The 19743-nt window shown below is 43.9% G+C and overlaps 1 long non-coding RNA gene across 1 annotated transcript in view; it reads right to left on the reverse strand.

Annotated features, from left to right (window-relative positions):
• The window catches only part of LOC117795274, a 64533-nt gene that overhangs the window by 26750 nt on the left and 18040 nt on the right, over nt 1-19743 (reverse strand). Inside the window, exon 2 of the long non-coding RNA XR_004619190.1 lies at nt 4650-4780. This is a non-coding gene — a long non-coding RNA (uncharacterized LOC117795274). The remainder of the gene's footprint in view (nt 1-4649; nt 4781-19743) is intronic.

The following is a 19743-nucleotide window of genomic DNA, read 5'->3' on the forward strand; positions in this document are numbered from 1 at the left end:
CTCACGTAATAACTCACTTAATCCTAGAAACAGCCCTATTAGATAAGTACTATTATCATCCCCAGTTTTTTTTACAGATGAGAAAAAGGAGATACTGAGAGGTGAAGTCCCTTGCTCAAGGTCACACCATTGCTACATGACAGCGTCAGGATTCAAAAGTGGACAGGCTGGCCGCAAAGCCCATGCCTCCACCACGACCCTGAGCCAGAAAGATGTGGCTTCAAACCCCGCACTTCAGCACACAGGTTTTGTGAGTTTGGAGACTGACTTCTGAATCTCAGTGTCCTTATCTGTCCAATGCGGACAATGGAACCTGTCTCATGCCTGTGGCATCCAAATGACATAATTTTGAGCGCAGAGCTAAGCACCTGAAGGATTTAATCAATGCTAATTTCCCTTCTGTTTCAGTTGGTCACCCTTTGAATTGAAACCTATCATTAGGAAAGCAGAAGTCCTCTTACCCCCAGCGGGGGAGGAGGGTGTCAAGTGAGGGCAGAGCAGCCATCTCCTCTGTTTTCACCCTGCAGCCCCTCCCTCCAAGCCCACTCACTTCTGAGATAGGGCGGATTTCTTCCTTAACTCAGTTCATTTCAGGTCTCCACCCCATGGAAGAAACACAGGAATCTGTGGCAGTGAACTCAGCAACATTTGTTCCCCAGCCCAAGAATAAACAGAGAAAGCAAGCTCCTGCATCTTCAGAAGTGCATTTACTGTACTCGAAACAGATGAATTCTCTCTGTTTGCATTAATCGCATGACTATTTGGTCCAATTATTCTTACCACTTCAGCAATCATGGTGTGCTTGTTCAAGAAGAAAGAAATAACAACAGCTTATCTTGTTGAGAGCAAAGAACAAACAGAGAAAAATCAGGGTCCGCTCCTAAATGCTACACTTGCTGTCATCCTGCTAAAGAGATGATTCATGTTCTCATAGCAACTCGGGTGAACAAAAAAAAAAGTGAGGAGGGGGGTTCTGAAAGGATTCAGTTGCAATGGTTAAAAAACCTTTTCAAAATCAGTCCAAATGCAGATAAAACTCTATTTTTATCACCCTACTCAACTCTGCCGCCCCCCCAACCACATCTTCTCACTTTGACCAATTTAAATAGGCTTAAATAATTCTTTCAAATAACATATTTCATTCAAATAGGGTAATGGACAAAGCACAAAATGTGGTTCAATCCCCTCTCTATAGAACCCCTGGGGACTGCTCCTGTTTCTGGGGGACAAACAGGTTGGTGCTAAAAGAACTGTAGAGAAGAAAGTTTACAAGGCTGCTGGGAGGCAGAAGTAGGTGACAGACGTGGACACTCTGCCCTTCCCATCACAATGGCAATCAGAGGTGCTGGTTCACAGGGACAGCATCCCTCCTGTCCTGCCCTATGCCTTTTTCCCATATGACCTTGCCTCCAGTAAGCTCCAGCAACCAATAAGAACCTAAGGGAAATGATTATTTTTTCACAGACATCATCGTGAACCAACATGTACTCCATTTCCTGACCTGTTACTAGAATTCTTGGCTCTTGACTTCCTCCATCACCTCTTGGTGAACCTCTGGATAAGACAGTGAGTGTTTGTCTTGGAACCAACCCTCATTCTTCTCCTGAGCTGTGTCTGCTACTGACATCTTAAGTAACATAAAGCTTGATGCAGTCTGGTCACTAAGAGTGTACCCTGATACAGGCCAACAGAGTTTGGCTGTGGTGCCATAAACAGAAAAATAAGTCAAGGGCTTTACTTTCAATGAACCATCATTGTCTGCTGGGACCAGGGCAGGAAAACAAGGGCATCAACATATCTATAACAGGGCAGGGAGGTCTCGCCATCTTCTAACTTGTCAATACAAGTAACTTGTAGAATAACCTGGATGAGTATTTTATTTGCAGGCAAATAGAGAAAGAAATTTGGGTTCCCAACACATGTGCACCAAGAGAGAATAAGAAGGAATCAGGTAACGGTTGGTAAGCTGTGTGGACAAATCTCAAAGAATCACTAAGAAACTGTAACGAGAATTATTTTATCATTAGCAAGTGAGACTCTTGCAAGTTCAGGGGTTTAACAAATAGAACTATTTTTTTTGATGGACTGCAGTATTTTATAGATGCAAGAAGCTTCTGTTTTGCAAAAGATTCAGTTCAACAAAATAATAAGCATTTTTTGATATAATCCAAACTAAACTTTGTAGTTAAAAGTATGGTGAATAAGACAGTTTCTTCCCACCACTGATGTATGTTTAAAAGTGATTATAGAAGGGTAAATATTAAATTATAGCAAGACCAACAATAGACATAGGTACAAAGTATAGATATGACATAAAACAGAGATATCACACTGTTGGGCCAGAAGTGACATCCCAAGAATACATCTCAGAGGAGATGATGCCTAAGAAAGGTTTTGAAGGATGAATAAGAGTTTGACAAATGTGCAAGGGGAGTGGAAGTGTATTCCAGGTAGAGGAAACCAAATCTTCAAAGGAAACAAAATCTATAAACATATACATGTGACATGGTAGGTTTGGATAGTTTGTCAACCATGGTGAGAGGACTGACCTTCTCCCTGCCTCAGTCTGCCAACTGGAGGAATGAGGACAAAAGAATAGTTGGCTGTTTATTTTTCTAATCCCTTTTCCCCCACCGTATGAGAGGACTTTGAGAAAAGACCTCAAATTTTTAGGAAGAAAAGGAAGAGGGAAGGAGGAGTGGGGAGAAAGAAAAAAATGGAAGAGAGATGGAGACAGGGACAGAGAAGCACAGAAGGACATGGGAAAAGAGAGGAAACTCATTTTTAGAAAAAGAAAGAAAATGAAAATGAGAGAGAAAAAGAGACATTAAAAGGGAGGGACGGAGGGAGCAAGGAGGGAGGAAAAGAGGAAAGAAGGGAGGGAAGGAAGAAAGGAAAGAGGGAGAGAGAGAGGAAGGTGAAGAGGAGGGAAGGAGGAAAGGATGAAGGGAGAGTGGACAGACAGGCAGGAAGGAAAAAAGAAGGAGCGCACTGCTGGGGACCTGAGCAAGGAGAGAAAGCATGGTGGGGGCAGCAGAACCCAGGCAGCACCCCCGCCCCCCACCTTCTGCACAGCCTCTCCTGCTGCCTCCAAGCCTGGCCCTCACTCTCACTTCCACAGAGCCTCTCAATAGAGCCCAAAGGCCCTGACAGTGGTCTCAGGGAGAGGTTTCCCTTCTTCTGGAGCCTTGGCGTGGAGCCTCTGTGAACAAGCTCACAACCCATTGGCAGCAAGCTGGGGCCCCCCAAGACGTTCAGCTTCCTCGTCTGCGTGGCTTTGGTGTCAGAGGACTCTTTCCTGGGACTTCAGGGAGTGTATGTTGTTGGATGGCCCTGCACAAACCCACCAGGGCTAAATCCAGGCTCTGTCTTAGGGACAATGAGGCCAAGGTCAGGGTGGGCGTGCACAGGAGCATTTGGCAGAGAAGGGAGGAAAACTAGAGAAGGCCATGGGGATTGCTTCTACACCACAAAAAGATTTAGAAGCTGGGAGAGTGTGGCGGGTAAGGCTCTAGGAGTGCCTGCATTGAATCCTCACCCTGGCCTTTTGAGTTGGCACAGTCTTGCACAAGTTACTTAACCGCCTGTGCCTCAGTTTCCCCATCCAACAAACAGGGGATACTTACAGTACTAACTTAACTGCGGTTCTTTTGAGGCTTAAATGAAACTGGTCACGCATGTAACAAAAATTTATTGAGTATCTTCTATGCCCTCAGGACACTCCTCTTGGAGCTTACTCAGGGGAAGGTTACCATAAAAGTAATAGTAAAAACAGCACATAAGTTGTTGAGCACAGTGCCTGACACGCAACGACCTGAGAGATGTGCGCTGTGATTAACTGGGTGGGGATCTGTCACAGAACTTTACTTCCATTCCCACCATTTTTTAAAAGACTTTATTTATTTATTTATTTGACACAGAGAGAGAGACAGCCAGCGAGAGAGAGAACACAGTCAGGGGGAGTGGGAGAGGAAGAAGCAGGCTCCCAGCAGAGGAGCCCAATGTGGGGCTCGATCCCAGGACCCTGGGGTCACACCCTGAGCCGAAGGCAGACGCTTAACGACTGAGCCACCCAGGGTCCCTATTCCCACCATTTGATGCTTCATGACAGAATCGTCCAGCAGTTAACGCTCTTGGCCTTTTACAAATGAGGAAACTGAACTCTGAAGGTCGAGGTGGGCGTGTCTCCCAAAACATAATTGGCAAATAAGGGGAGCCAAGTCTGAACACAGATCCATCAGACTAAAATCCATGCTCTCAATATGGTGTCACTGTGTCTACACGACTGTACATTGGAGGTAATTCTGGCTTCGATGGAACACGGGGAGACCTTGTTGCACGTGCTCAAACTTCTGGTAGAAACACTGGCTGGGATTTTAGTTCTCCTTTTCCCTCACTGCTCCCAAGGCATCCCTTGCAGAGTTGAAGAAAAGCATTCTTTCTCTCTTGTGATCTGGAAATATCATGGGCCAAGATCCACCAGAGAGAGAGAAAGGAAAGAATGAAAATCCAGACCCTGATTGCCTGAATTTCTATGTGAGACATTCAGTGCTCTTTTCAGACAAGTGAAGAAACGCAATCTGATGAATAGTGAGAGAGACTGTGGGTCAGTGTACAGGGAGTGTGTCAGGTCCCACAGTGGGGGTTACCTTGAGCCATGCCTGGATCGAGCCACTGAGAGGAAGCTGGTTGGAGCCATCAGGTGAGGGCAGTGGATGTGGAGGAGAGAGGAGGCATGAGGCATCTGGAGAACACACCAGGTTGGCTTCTTGATCAATGGCTGAAATCCCAAATCAGCTAATGTCAGATCTTGGCATAAACAACTCTATGTAAAATTGTTAATAAATTAGCATTTATTAAAAGCCTATAATCCTTATCCTTGCTCATGGAGTGTGTGTGTGTGTGTGTGTGAGTGTGTGTCCTGTAAGCCCTGTTTATAAGCACCCCCCCCTAATTTATTTTTGATCAGACTGAACAGGGGCCAAACCTCTTTAGCTAATATTGACATTGGCTGGGTGTCAGGTGTCCAGGATTTGGAGAAACTGGAAGGGCTTGTTCTTGTTCCGCTTTTTTTTTTTTTAATTTAACTTAACTATTTTTGAATCACCCCCACAGTTAAAACCTGACTTTTAAACTCCACCCTCCCTTTCTCCTTCCTCTCAACTCTGAGTACAGCATCCCGTTTTAACTTGCTTATTTCCTCAAATGATTTCACTGACACCAAATGTGTTCCTAACCCTTGTTCTTGGTGGATTTGAGACAGTTTCAAAAAATGGCTAAAGCACAAAATAATAAAATAAATAAAGGAATTGGGTAAAATGATGAAATAAGGGTAGAGACATACTAAGATTGGTAAAACTAACATACAAATAGGGCACTCTTATGATCTTGGCAATTTCCAGAAGGGAGGTACAAATGTGACTGAGTTATCTAGCTCTCAAGGCAAGAGATACATCTTCAGAGACAAAGTCTGCACTGCCCGTAAGAAACACCAAACTAGGAAAAGCACAGCATTCCCTTATACTGAGACCAGAGAGAAATTTCTGTCATGACAGACTGAAAATCACCTTCAGCAGTATCATTTCAGTCAATGCCAAGTTTCCCATGTGACAATCTCACAGCCTCCAAATCAGGCCTCAGGCAAGATGCCAGGACAATTGGATAAGAGTGGGCCATTTTCTGATGGTCTGTGAAGGGCCTGGGCTCCATGGGCTGGTGGCAGCCCTCCTATTCCCTTCAGCCGGGGCTGGGCACCTGCTGGGCACCCCCTTACAAAATCACCTGGGACACTTACTTCCCACTGCACGGTTTCCTCCCTGTTTATCACTGGACTAGAAGGTGCAAGAGGGTGGGCACATGATTTTCTCCATGGCCCCCAATGATAACACCACAATTACTCAATAAACAGCATGTTGAATGAATGCATGAAGAGACAAACAGAAGAAAGAACCAATGCAAGAGAACAATTTTGGAGGAGAATCAACATACATTAATCACTAACTTGTGTGTGGCAAATATTTGTATAGTGAAGATTATGCTTTTGATTTGGACCCCCACCTCCCAAAATGGTCTGCTCCAACTCAGCTTCTCTCCTATTGGGCATCTCATCTAATCTCCAATCAGCATCTCCTTTTATCTATCTTTTCCCATGAATAAGAAACATGGGTGCATTTTCACTGCCATGGCCTCACCCTAGTGTACCAAGAGGTACCTGCCATCTTGGAGGAAATCTTTTTCTTAAATACATTTGATGTAAAAACATTGAATTTAATCCTTTACGTAGCAGATCTCTGGCCAACAGTTGTTGAAAATAACTATCAGCTGGCAACCTAGCTTCCCTCAAAGCCTTTAAGGCTTCCAGAACTCAGCACCACGCATAACTTGGAAGAAGGAGCCCACTGCATTTCTATCCTCACTTCCAAGCCATCAGCATTTTTAATGAGAAATGAAGCCAGTGTCAGATGAGGAAGAGAAGAAGGGGACATTTTGAAACTGAGAAGAGATATATATATAAACCAGCAGCCTGACCACATTATCTAAACTGCTGTTTTATAGCCATATTATGCACTCAATTAAAAAAATGTTGAATGTAAAAAATTTATAAAGATAAGGCACTGGTAAGGGGTGAAACTCTGGAGAGGCTTTTCTTTCCCCCTCCTATTAGATACTTTCCTTGATTCTAAGACTGAAAACGCTACAGTCAGCACCAACTTAATTCCACATTGCAATTAGGGTCATGCATTAAACCAGGCCTCTGAACACGACTACCCAAAGGAACTCAGAGACTAAATGAAAACCAGACGTGTGGCCGGAGCAGTTGGCACCAGCCAGGATCCCAATATATAGTAACAGTATAGATTTAAAATGAAAATTAAAAGCAGTCATTACAGTTAAATTGATGTCATATTTGCCAGCTGTTTATTCAAAAGGAGAAGAAGGGGAGTGATGTGGGCATTCTGAAAGCTGCTTCGCCAACCGTGCCTCTGCTTTAAAGAAGGCATGTGAGATATTTATTTAGCAGAGAGAGAGCCTGACAACACACCTTTTATTCCTTGCTGAAGTTGGTGCTTTTTAAAGTAGAGATTGGGGCTTCTGAATCTGGAGGCTATATCAGAATTACCCCAATTTCTTTCAACACCTACATGCAGATTGCCCAGATCCACCCTGCAGACTCTGCTTATCCAGCTTGGAAGTGGGACTCGGGAAACTAGATTGTTACAGCTCTCTGCAGATGTTTCTAAAACTGCTCTGGGATGAAGACAGTTGAGGTACCAACTTTGGTCTCTGGAGAGCCGGCCCAACCTATAAACTTGGGCTTCGCTCCTACTAGACCTCCCTTCCCCTGCTCTTCACACCTCATCAGCAATTTAACCCACTGGAATGTGAACACCTACAAGGCCAGGACCTTGCCTGCTGCGTTCAGACTGCATCCACAGCGGGGTCCGTGCTTTGCATGCTGTGGGCCCTCAATAGATGAATTTAAGAGTGAATGGCTGGGCCACGTAACACACCCTGTCTTTTAGTAGCAACAGGAGAAAAACCCTCTGGGCAGCCAGTGCTCGGATTTGGGGTACCTGGGCAACTGCCAGGCAGAAGAATCTTCTAAGCTGTGTGATCCCACTATTCACAAATGTAGTCTTCGAACATGGATGCCTTTTTCTAAGAACACCCAGGGAGAGGTGAAAACGTGCCAGTCTCAGAGCCCCATTCCCAGAAAATGTTTAATTTAACTGACCTAGGGTGGGTGTCAAGCATCAGTACTGCTTAAAAGCCTCCAGAGAAGTTTTAATTTATAGCAAGTCTGTGAATCAGTCCTCCGATCTTTGTATAAAACTCTACAGTTGAGGCAGTTTGGGGGGAAATCAGAAAACACACATGTTAGAGCTCACTACTCAACCATCAGACCAACAGAAAAGGCAGTACCCGGGAGCTTGTGAGCAATGCAGATGCTCAGCCTTCTTCCCGGGCCTCCGAATGAACATGCACTGTGATGAGGTCCCAGGTGATGGGTGTGTGCCCTAAGGTTCCAGGAAAGCTGATCTCAGAGGCGAGCAAGCTAACACGCTCATGTAGCAGGTGTCCCTTGAGACCCAGTCACTGGCTATCTTTAGTTGGGTGGACCACAGTTAGGAACACAATGGCACATGTAGAGACACCTATCTCTTCTTTCTGGCTAAAGCAAAGTTTATCTTTGGAGCTCTCGGCATCCCAGCTGCTTTTGGGTCCACCCTTCTCAGCAGAGGCTCTTAGAGGCAGTTTCCCATCGGTCACTCCACTGAGCTTTCTTTCACACTACAGTGTACATCACCGCCAGAAACACAGGGAGTTTCCACTTTGGGCAACGAGGGTTTGCACCTTGGCCTTGCCATGCACTGGTGGTGAAAACTTGAGCAAGTCACTAAAGCTCGACCTGATCCTCAGGTTCCTCATCCATAAAAAAAAGAACAATGGTCCCTACAAGGCCCATCCTGCAGGGCTGCTTCCAGGATCAAATCAGATAATTTACATAAACAAAGGGAGGTGTAATTATCATCACTGTGTTTGTATGACTCACAGCATTCTGAGTCCATAAAAGCCTTGTTTGGGGAGGACAGAGAGGTGCAGGTGTATATGCAATCCAGGATTGCACCAGGAAATGGTCCTTTGAGAATTCAGGGCCAGGAAAAAGCATCCCTTTTCCAACAAACTTATATGAATCCTTCACATTTTAAAAAGACCCACATGATCCAAATATGTTTTTTTTTGTTTTGTTTTTTTGCCTTAGCTACCAGGGAGCTTGGAGTTAAATTAGATGGCTTGGGGCAATCACTAGCTCTAATCTCTTCTTCCCTAGCAAACCACCTAAAATATTTTTTTTCTGAAGTAGGCTAAGTATAAATCAACGATAATAATAATATTAATACCAGGAACCATGAGTTGCAACTCGAAACATGTATTTACATAACGTTTTGGTCAGCATTCATCTGTTTAGACAGCACTGTCCAATAAAATTATAATGTGAGCCTTTTGTGTAATTTTAAATGTCCTGGTAGTCACAATGAAAAAAGTAAAAAGGAACAAGTGGGATTTATTTTAGTATATGTAAGCTGATATAGGCAAAATATTATCATTTCAAAATGTAATCAATATAAAACACCACTGATGTATTTTACATTATTTTTTGTACTTTGTCTTCAAAAACTGGTGTTTTGGATTTACAGTCCTGCTCAATTGGGACTGGGCATGTTTCAAGTGCTCTATATCCACATATGACAGCGACTGCCATATTGGACAGCAAAGGCTATCGACAATAATCTTCAGGGGAGAGAGCTGTAATCACGTCTACTATTTATCACAGGTGTGTTTTGTGCTTCATAAACACCGTCAATTACCTTAAGAACACTTTGAGTTAGAGACTACCACCTTTCGTTTACAGATGAGAAAACAGTCATTCAGAGAAGTGAGACAATTTGTCCAAAATTGAAAGGCAGAGCTGGAATCCAAACCCAGATCCCCAAACCAGGACCCATAATCACCATTCCCTGGTGTCTTCCGAAGTACTGATCTGAGAGCATAACTGAGATCAGAGGACTTCAGGATATAGCCCCAGTGGGGTCTAGCTCTTCGCCTGAACTCAAGGCTACCTCCTGCCATACGATCGAGCGCCTTTCTGGGAAGATGGGAGTGAGGCCTCCACCCACTATAACAGTAGGCATCTTTCCATCCAACCACTGACTTCAACCTGCACAGCTCAGATGAGAAGTTTGGAAGAAGCAATTATGATTTTATTGCACCCACTGTGCTGACGATTAATGCTGAGTGCGGGTGGAAAATGCACCCTCTCATTTGCTAACACACACTATAATTATGCATGCCTCTCCAGGTACTATAATTTAGGACTTAAAAAAGCCCCATTTCGAACAAGTAGTGCTGTACTTGTAAAACATTACAGATGTGTTATCATATAAATGAGATAGCTGTGACATGATAGTGCGATAATAAATCCCCAACTTAGATTTGGAGACAAGATATGTCAAAAGCAAATCCACACTGCCACTTAATCTTCTACATAAACTGTTTATTTTTTCTGAGTCCTACAATAATACATGTCAGACGGCTTTGATAGTTTCCAGATTAATGTGTTTTTCCCCTTCAGGTCATCACAAGACTACTCATTTCATTAAATTAACTCTGCTAGTTGCAGGGTGGAAACGTGCTTCAAAATATAACTGTTCACACCAAATTGGGAGCTGGCAAGATGGAATTAATAAATAAAACTGATTTCCCCCCATTTCCCGGGACGGTTGGAAATGTCATCTTGAGCCGCATCTTGATTTCCCCAGCTCCCATTGGGAGCAATGAGCCCCGCGATTATGTCTGTGCTGGCTATAGGATGTGCTCAACCAAAGCCATTTGTTTGATGTCTGATGGATTCTACCCCTTCCCGTGATGTCTCTGGGGTGGAGCTGGGCCTCACCAGCCCACACCCTAATTAAAAAGAACGGCACCTGCAAAAGCAAAAGACCTCTCCATTAAAGTTTCCCTCCAGTCTCCTCCCCAAGGTGAAAGCTACCGCCAACAGAGTAAGTTTTTTCACACCTGCGTGAGCTCTGGGAGCTTCAGGCAAGGCATGCGCCTGACTCCATGCCCTGCCCAGAGCCCAATTTTCAATTTGGAAAACTCTCAGAACTACCTCATCCCTCCCAATACTTTACAAAGTAGCCACACCGAGGCTGTGTCAGTCCAGGAAATTGATTTGACACCCTGAGAATGTGTTACTGTCTGCCTCCTATCTCCAGACTCTATAGACCTGGGGTTGGCAACCTTTCTTCTGGAAAAGGCCAGAGAGGAAACATTTTAGACTTTGCATGCCATAGAAGTCTCTATCTCAAGCAGCCAACCCTGCCATGGCCTCTGCAAGAGCAGCCACAGACAATATGTAAACGGATGGGCATGGCTATGTTCCAGTAAAACTTATATACGGGCACAGGAATTTGATTTGAATTGAATTTTTCATTAATTTTTTTCATTATATTTTTTCATGTGTCACTAAATTTTATTCTTTTGACTTGTCTTCTATCACTGAAAATGTAAAAACCATTCTCAGCTTGTGAGTTGTACACACACAGGTGGTGGACCAGATTTAGCCTATAGGCTATAGTTTGCTGACCCTGGTATAGAGGGCACTGGGTTGAGCAGCCTCAAATGCATCTCCCAGCACCAAATTCCTAGGATGCCCTAGTGAACCCAGACCTGCTGTTTGAGGTGCATAGCAGGCATCAGGTGTTCCTTCTCTCCTATGCACCTTCTTCCTGGGTCACTAATGCTCTGAAAGGTCCACAAGAAATTCCCACAGAAGACTCCTCGCTTGAATCCCAAGGAGCCTCAGAGAGAAGCCCAAGACCCCTGAATGCATTTTCATCGTGCAGGTAGAGCAGAAAGTACATGGGGTCAGAGGAGAAGGCAAGCAAGCCATCAACCAGAACAGGGCTGATAATAGGTAGCAATGCTAAGTGGTACTTTCTCTCACTGTGTTATGACAGAGCCTCAGAATCTTCCTCAACCCACTGACCTACACAGACAGTAGAATGATGCAAATACACAAATAAAACCAGTTTGCCATCATCTACATGTTTTATAATATTTTTTTTCTAGATAGAGGAACACAGGACATTTGGCTGGAGGCACTGGACTAGCTCTGATGCAGATGTTTATTCTGAGGGGTAGCTACATTTAAGGGGGTTAGGGGTGGCAAATGGGAAATAGAAATGTGAGATATTTTTCCCAGCTTTTATTCTGCGGGCTTTCCTCCCAATGACAGGGCAGCTATGACCACTTCTCAATCTGAAGAACATCAGACCAAACAAGGAAGAGATTGGTCTTTAAAAGTACTTCATCAGCAATCAAGTTGTCTAGTAAGCCAGATGGGTTTGTTCTGGTCCTCTCTGCACTCCATAGGAGAACAAGGATCTGATTCTATTTCTATTCTCTTGTGATCACCTGGAAGCTGCAAACCTGGCCATTGATTACAAAAACATTCTTCTCCCAGAGCAGGAATTGAACATGTCTGGTAGGGGAGCCACTGAGCAGAAATCCGGACCCTCGTTTAAAGTAACTATGTACTGGTCATTGTAGACTGGGTTAACTGGTGTAACACAAAGTAATTACCTCAGCAGCTCAACCACAGAAGTAGTTACTATTTCCTTACATAACATCCAATACAGGTGATCCTATTTGGCTTCATCTCCTGAGCAGCTCTCCTCCCAATGGTGACTCAGGGATCCAAGCCCGGAATTTTGGATGGAATCTTGAACAAGATTCAACAAATCTTCTCAAATTTTAGTGTATGGAATAATTGAAAGTGACCCACCACCAGAGATTCTGATTCACTTGGGGTGAGATGGAGCCATGAATTTGCATTTTGAGTACATTTCCAGGTGATGCTGATGCTGTTGGCCCATGGACTGAACTTTGAGCAATAGCTTCCTACATGGACATCTGGGCATATTGTCAAGAAATAAAATGTAAGTTGAACGTTGGTATGGGCAGTCTGATACAGTTTATACAAACATTCACTTACACTGCACAGAGACACACACAGATATACCACTACTATTTCCTAGAACGACAGCCTCAAAGATTGACATCAAGCGAATACCTGTGGTTACAGCAGGCTTGGGGATGGAGGTAGGGTCGCCTAGGGGTCTTCAACCTTATCTCTAAACTTATAATTTTTTATAAGTGGTATTTAATTCTTCTGTTATCTGAATGACTAATACTTAATAATTTTTTAAAAGCCCTCATGTCTCTGAAGCGCTAGGTCTCCCCGGTAGAATCCACTCCTCTGTCATCTATATACTTCTGATTAATTTGGATGTTGTGTCTTGCGATTATCTGTTGGACCATGAGCTCCCTGAGAGGTGGGGCATCTCCTGCTCACCTCCATCACTTTGTGCAGAAACAGGTGCTTCATGCACAGAAGGTACTTAGCACACATGAATGACTCAGAGGGTCTCATCAGGAATCTTCTGGGTGGATTGGTGATTCCACTATAAACCCTGGGGTTGAACTTCCTCTCCATACAGTTGTCTAGCCCAGTCTGCAGAGGGCTGGCATGAGGTGGGCCACTCGGTTAACAGCCTATGGTTGTTATACTGTCTGTTTGTCCCCATGCAGCTGTTTCAGTTGCTACAATACATAAATACTTCTGTGCAAGCCAGCATGCTGAGCCTCCCCCGACATGGCTTTCCCATTTAGTGCTACAATCCAGCAACTAAAGGGTTAAGGCCTGACCCAGCAGGAAGGAGCCCAGAGCCTTGCTCCAGAGCTGTGCTGGTGCTAACTGGTTATCATATATTTTGAGGGCACCCCTGAGCGTTCCTAACAGGCAACAGGGCGAAGTCCCCTTATCTACATGCCATTCTCACGGAACGCTCAGCATGTCTCTCCATTCTCTGAAGGCTGAGGCCCCAAGTGCTTGTCTGGACCAGAGTCCTTGAGGACAGAGCTGGGACTCAATTGCACTTCTAACCCAGAGCTCCTATCTTTATCACAAGTTATGCTGCCATTGGTAAAGGCCACCGGCTCTGAGTACCAGCTGTAACCACAAATGGACCACATAAGCAGTAAACCTCCAGGCCTGCAAGGAAACAGTCCTCACCAAGTCACCTGGGTGTCCTGGCCTCACCGAGCCATGTGCTCTCTTCCTAGCACACTTTGAGCCCTGCCTGGCCCACCTGACTCCAGGAGGCCCTGCACTTTCTGCAGAGCTGTTCTTCCCCTTCCAGGAGTTCATCACGTCCCATGCGCACAAGAAGGCTCCTGGGTGAATGAACGGTTTAGCCTATCAAGTTAAACAAAAACCTCTCTAGCATTGTGCAAGAGCCTCTGGAGTACCAAGTGAGATGCCACATCTGCCCACTCCAGGGACTTGAAAGTTCAGGTGTTTCTCCTTTCCCGCTGTCTGGTTTACACAACACAGGAATGAAAGAAAAATAGATAAATGTTATTTATCCACAAGACACTTTAATCATATTCTCCAAAAAGGAAAAAAAAAGTTTATTAATGTAGTCAGCATCCCAGAAATGACAAGTGACGTTTGTAATTGAAGCTAAATGCTTCAGGCTCCTGGGCGCGCTGGAGGAGGCGGCACGGAGGTGACGGGCATTGGCTATGACAATGCCGCGCGCCTGTCTGGGAGAGCAGATTTCCGCTCTTGCAGCAGCCCAGACAGGAGGAGCCTCCAGCTCCCCTTAATCACAAATCAAGCTGAGTGACATCTCAAATGGTAATAATTTCCCCACGATTCGCAGCTGCCCCTCTGCGTTTCGGAGCTCATTCCCAATCAGAGTGCCTTACCCACTGCAAGCAGCAGCTGAAATTCATGCAAAAGCCATCAGCAACAGGGCTGCAATTAATCCAGGAGGGAAATGAGTATGCCTCTGCTTAAGAATGTATTTGAAGAAAATAGCATGGGGGATACACTTTTTTAAATGAAGATATTAGTTCCGAATCCCTAGAGAAACGCATTCATACATTTCTCTGCCGGATAATCCAGAATACGGGAAGGTGGAGTTTTCCCTCTCAACCAACCTGCACCCCAGCCCCTCAATTTACCTTGGGGCTCTATTATCAATTGCAGCAGCTTAAAAATATCAATACCTGAGTCCCAACACAGTCTCATGAATGGGGAAGGGCGTGTACACAGAGCTGGGCAGATCAGTATCTCCAGATGGCTCCAACGCCAACACACAAGAAACAAGAGTCTTATGCCCAGCCTGGCAACTTGAGTGTGCCATTTGGTAGCAGTGAGGGCAAGCCTCTGTGTTTAGAGAATCTCCCCAAATCTCATAGCAATGCCAGGCATTTACACTTTCAATGTGGACCTCAGGCATGCGAGGTGTGCTGGGAGGGACAACCCCCTCCTTTAACTCGCGTTTGATGTTTACCTGCCTGTATCAGAACTTTGCTACGTAGCTTCGCAGTTTTGTTTATTTGCTTTGTTTCTGTTTCACCATGTCTACATACAAACTCCTCCTTTAGAGGTAAAACTTGAGGTTGTGTGTAGTCACCTAGGCTCTGAAACAGCTAGAATGGCAGGAATAACAGAGAAGGACAAGGGGACATTAAAGCATCACAGGGCAGAGAAAGGAAACTAGAACTCACCTTGTGGCAGAGGGGAGGTCTATCGATGGAGCAGGAAAACATGTGAACTTTCACATGTACCCACTGTGTGCTGTGTACAGAATGCCTAACACCTGCCCCTTGAAGTGTGCTCTGAGGACCGGCAGCAGCAAGTTGGAGCTTCTTAGGAACTCAGAGTCTCAGGCCCCCACCCAGCCCTTCGGAATGACTCTGCATGTGCAGTCTGTCATCTGCACATGGGCAGTCTGAGAAACACTCCACAGGCATTCAGTAACAGGTAGAACATGTTCCATGGTCACGGTTAATGCCTTGTCTCTCCCTTTCTCTTTCTTTTCTTGACAGCTGATGGCAAAAACACAACCAGCTTCAGACTCATTCTAAACGGCCAGAGAAACTGCTTGATTTGCTCAAGCCCAGGATGATTTGGGAACATAAACACATAATTTGTAAAAATAATCATTTCAGAAGAAAAAAGAATCTGTGTCCTTTCAACTGTTTCCTAAGATCCACCACAGCTTCATCCATTGGGTTTCTTTTTTTTTCAACAAGTATTGGTTGAGCCCATGAACAGACATACCATCATGGTAGACAGGATGATTTTTGTCTCGGAAGCCAAAGGCAAGTGTCTTAAAAGGGAGTTCTCAGTTATGTATTACTCACGGATGGTCTTAATTACAATTCCATGAAAACCCATTTCACGGGGCACAAGAATTGCAAAAAGAATGAATATATATATTCATGCTTTCTGTGTCCCAAGTTAGACACTTTATAAATTATTTTTTTAATTGTAAATTTACTTAATTATATATTAATTATAAATTAATAATAGACATTTTACAAATGAGGCAACAGAGGATCAGAGAGGCTGGGTGATGTCGCCAAGGTCACACAGAGAGTGAGCGGCCAGCCAGGGTCTGAAGCTGGTGACCCGCAGTCTTTTTACCCATGCCCTTTCCACCACATTCATCAACCTCTGTCATTAAAAAAGAAAAAAGAAAAAAAAGGAACAAAAAAATCAGCCTTCCAAATACACAAAAAGGCAGTGTTATTTCAGCAGCAAAGAAAGCATGTGAATGTTAATAAGACCTTTATCCTCTTTGTTAATAGATTAAACAAGGTTAATATTACTAAGATGGAGGGGGGAAAACATCCATCAAAATGCCCCCAGAGGCCATTGTGTTTACAGTGCCAAAACATGGGGATAAAAAGAGAGAATGCTGTTGGCATCTACCGGTTTTGCTCACCTGATGCCAAGCACATGGATAGAATGATGGATGTGCAGTGCTGGTTGAGTGGCAAACCGTCCCAGAGACTGAGTGTGTAGACAATTTCCCGGAGGAATGTGGCATTGCTAAACCACTGAAGGGGGTCCTATTTATTTGAGGTGTATTGGACATGATAACTTGTGATCCTATTTGAAGCCTCTTGTGTAGCTCACTTCTTATCACGGGAGGTAGACAGCTCAGCAGCCAACTGGGGATGTCACTAAAGAGAGGCAGAGGGAAGGACTAGAGAGTCAGCTTTTACCAGCCGCAGGTAGCCAAGCATCTGGGGAGGGCGTGAGGAAGTGAGGCAGCTTCTAGCTTGTGTAAAGAGCATGGAACTTGAGTGAGGAGGCTCCAGCTAGCATCCCATTCAACCGCTTGCCAGCCCTGTGATCCTGAGCAAGGATCGCCAGCCTATGTTTTAATACATGACTCTGCAAGTCTGGAGTCAAGAGTTTTTTGTTTGTTTATGGTTTCATTTGTTTTGCTTTGATTGGTGGTAGGAGTAACTGATGAAATGACTTCTCTATGCCTCAGTTTCTACATCTATAAAATGGGGATAATATTACCTACCTCTTTCTTAGGAGTACTAAAGATAAAAATAAGTAATTAGCACTGCATGAGGTGCAAAATATGGGACCCAAAATAGATTGTTGTATTATTGTGCTATTTTTCAGTAAAAACAACAACAACTACTTAGCACTAAATTTGGTGAAGAATGTATAACTTAAGGAACATCAACACCCACCATGGAAGGTACTGATAATAAGTCTTAAATAAAAGATGCAGAAATGGAACATCATGGTCTTTTTTTGTTGTTAACTGATGCCCCTTCCCATCAAAGCCAAGAGCCTACTGCTTTTATGCATCTGTGAAGGCATTCTGACCAGAAGCTAAGCTAACATAGTCCTGATATGTCCCAATGTGGAGGAGATTCCTTAGCTCTGCCCAAAAACAGAAGCAAAGCCCAGAGTATCTCAGTGAGTATTTGAGAGTGGGGTCTGTGAGCCACAGATATCAGAATAGTAACTAGAGTCCTGGGGAAAAGTGCAGACTCACATCCTAATGAGTCACACTCTGAAAGGAGCCCAGAAATCTCAATTTGTATGAAGCCATCCAGGTGGTTCCCCAGCATACAAAAGTTTAGAAATACCTATTTAAATCAGGGTCTTCAAAAAGATAGTGATCTAAGAGAGTATAAAAGAAAATATTAACGTTTCTGTTAAAAGTTACTTTTATTTTTTCTATTTTTTGGTTCAATTTTTCACATGTTTTATAATGTCCATAATACATGAGAACAACACAATGAAGTATTGCTTATAAAAAAATTAGTGTGTACATGTAAAATGTCTATGTATCTACACACACACACACACACACAGAGTTTGGATACTACCAATCTACACTCCTGAGTCCGTGGGGATACACCCCTTAGCCTACCTCTCTGGAATGTCTCCCATGAACTTTTGGCAGGAGAACAACAGCAAATCCCTCAGGGGGAGGGCTCCAGCAAGTGCCTCAAGTCTGGGTTTTCCATGGGGTTGCTGAAAGGGAAGCCACATGCCAGAGGTGCCGGGAACAGGGGATCCAGCTGAAGCTGCTATCAGTTTCATTTTCAAAGGCTGATATGTGTTCTCGGTCATAGAGCAAACCACATGCATTCTGCCTAAAGATGTGCTATGTCAAGTGAGGGCCAAAACTTCTCCAACAATTTCTATTCTTTACAGGTTCAGACATTTAAGCAAGCCAATAAATTCATTAGGTCCATTATTCAACAAATATTTATGGAGTGTCTACTGGATATGCTATTGTTCTGGACACTGGGGTTTAGCAGGAAGCAAAGACGATGACGAGGTCCCACCACTCATGACCTTACTTTCTTATGGGGACGACAAAAAGTAAAGTAAGCTGAGAAGTAAGTATGAAGATTGTCAGTTCACACAAAGGCTATGCAGAGGAGTAAAAACACAATGCTCTAGGGAGAAATCAGGGGAAGATTACTTAGATGGGTACTGGTAGGGAAGGCTTCTCTATGAGTTCCCAAAGTTCCAATTCCCATGTATTCCTCCTTTGGAAGTTACTAGAAGATATGATCTACAAAACATGGGGAGGAACCAAGAGGAGGGTGTAATACTCAGGAAATAGGGACTCCATGTGCGAGAAAGGGGAAGGCTACCTGGGATGGCAGTGGGAAGAAACCCCAAGAGTGCAGCTGTTAATGGCCAAGGGAGCCACCAATCCAGACTGGAGCAGTTCAGAAGGCACAGAGAGTTCTAGAAGATGGTACTGACAGAATGTCCTGGTTTGAGATGACTTACACAGATGGTAAGCAGGACTGAGGGCAGAATAATTATGTCAGGAACTATGCAAATAGTAATAATAGTAATAGCAACAAAGAAATCTGTAAAAGAGAAAAGGCATCATATGATATACTACTACATGTCTCAGCTGTGAAGAGAGTTTACATAATCCTTACAACATAAACACCAAATACCTAGCTTAGTAAAATTATAAAATAAGCATATTGAGATGATGGGGTCCAGGAAATATGAATACATGTACGTAGTAGGGTCTGGAGGTTGGGCAGGGTTGTGTGGTTGCTCTGAACAAAAGCATGATTCTCATCTTACATAGCTGGAAGAAGAGAAACTAGTTAATGCTTGACCCTGAACATGTGGTGCCCAGAACCGAACTTCTGAAGTGACTTGGCGGTGGAACCAAGACCTCTCTGTTCTGAACATAGTCATTAAAGCACTCATTAGTGGGTAAAAGTTGAATCACTGTTTTATTTCCATATCCCTATATTCCATGCTTATAGGGATTGCTACTTCCTGATTGAGCTGTGTTAAAAAAAAAACACACATAAGACCACGATATGTCCAATAAGAAGCTTGAAGACACAGTGGCAGACCATATTTGGCAAAGAAAATTAAATTCCCCACTTAGCTTCCCACTCTCCCCCCCCCCCCCCCCAAAGAGAAGAAAGCAACTTGCAGAAAAACCCATCGTGGCTTAAACATAAATGCTCGGATCACAAATGTTTTCATGTAGTGCAAGTGTTAACACTAGCTGGGCCATCTTTTAATTACATGGTTTGGCCATGCAAATATTCTCAGGCATTTTTAGTAAGGCACTAGACTTTTATTTAAATGTGTAATATAAAGAGCTCTATTGCAGTTGCTGATCGGCGCTTCTTTCTTATTTATTGCCTTCCCTTCTCTCCTGCTCCAGCCTTGCCCCAACAATAAAATCCCACTTAGCACTTGCTTTTTCAAAAAAAATATATATATATCATTTTTCACCATCTTAGGAGTAAAGCAAAGAGGAGATGGAAGAAGAATTTCTTTCTTTCTTT

The sequence above is a fragment of the Ailuropoda melanoleuca genome, chromosome 12, assembly GCF_002007445.2.
Source record: "Ailuropoda melanoleuca isolate Jingjing chromosome 12, ASM200744v2, whole genome shotgun sequence".
NCBI lineage: Eukaryota > Metazoa > Chordata > Mammalia > Carnivora > Ursidae > Ailuropoda > Ailuropoda melanoleuca.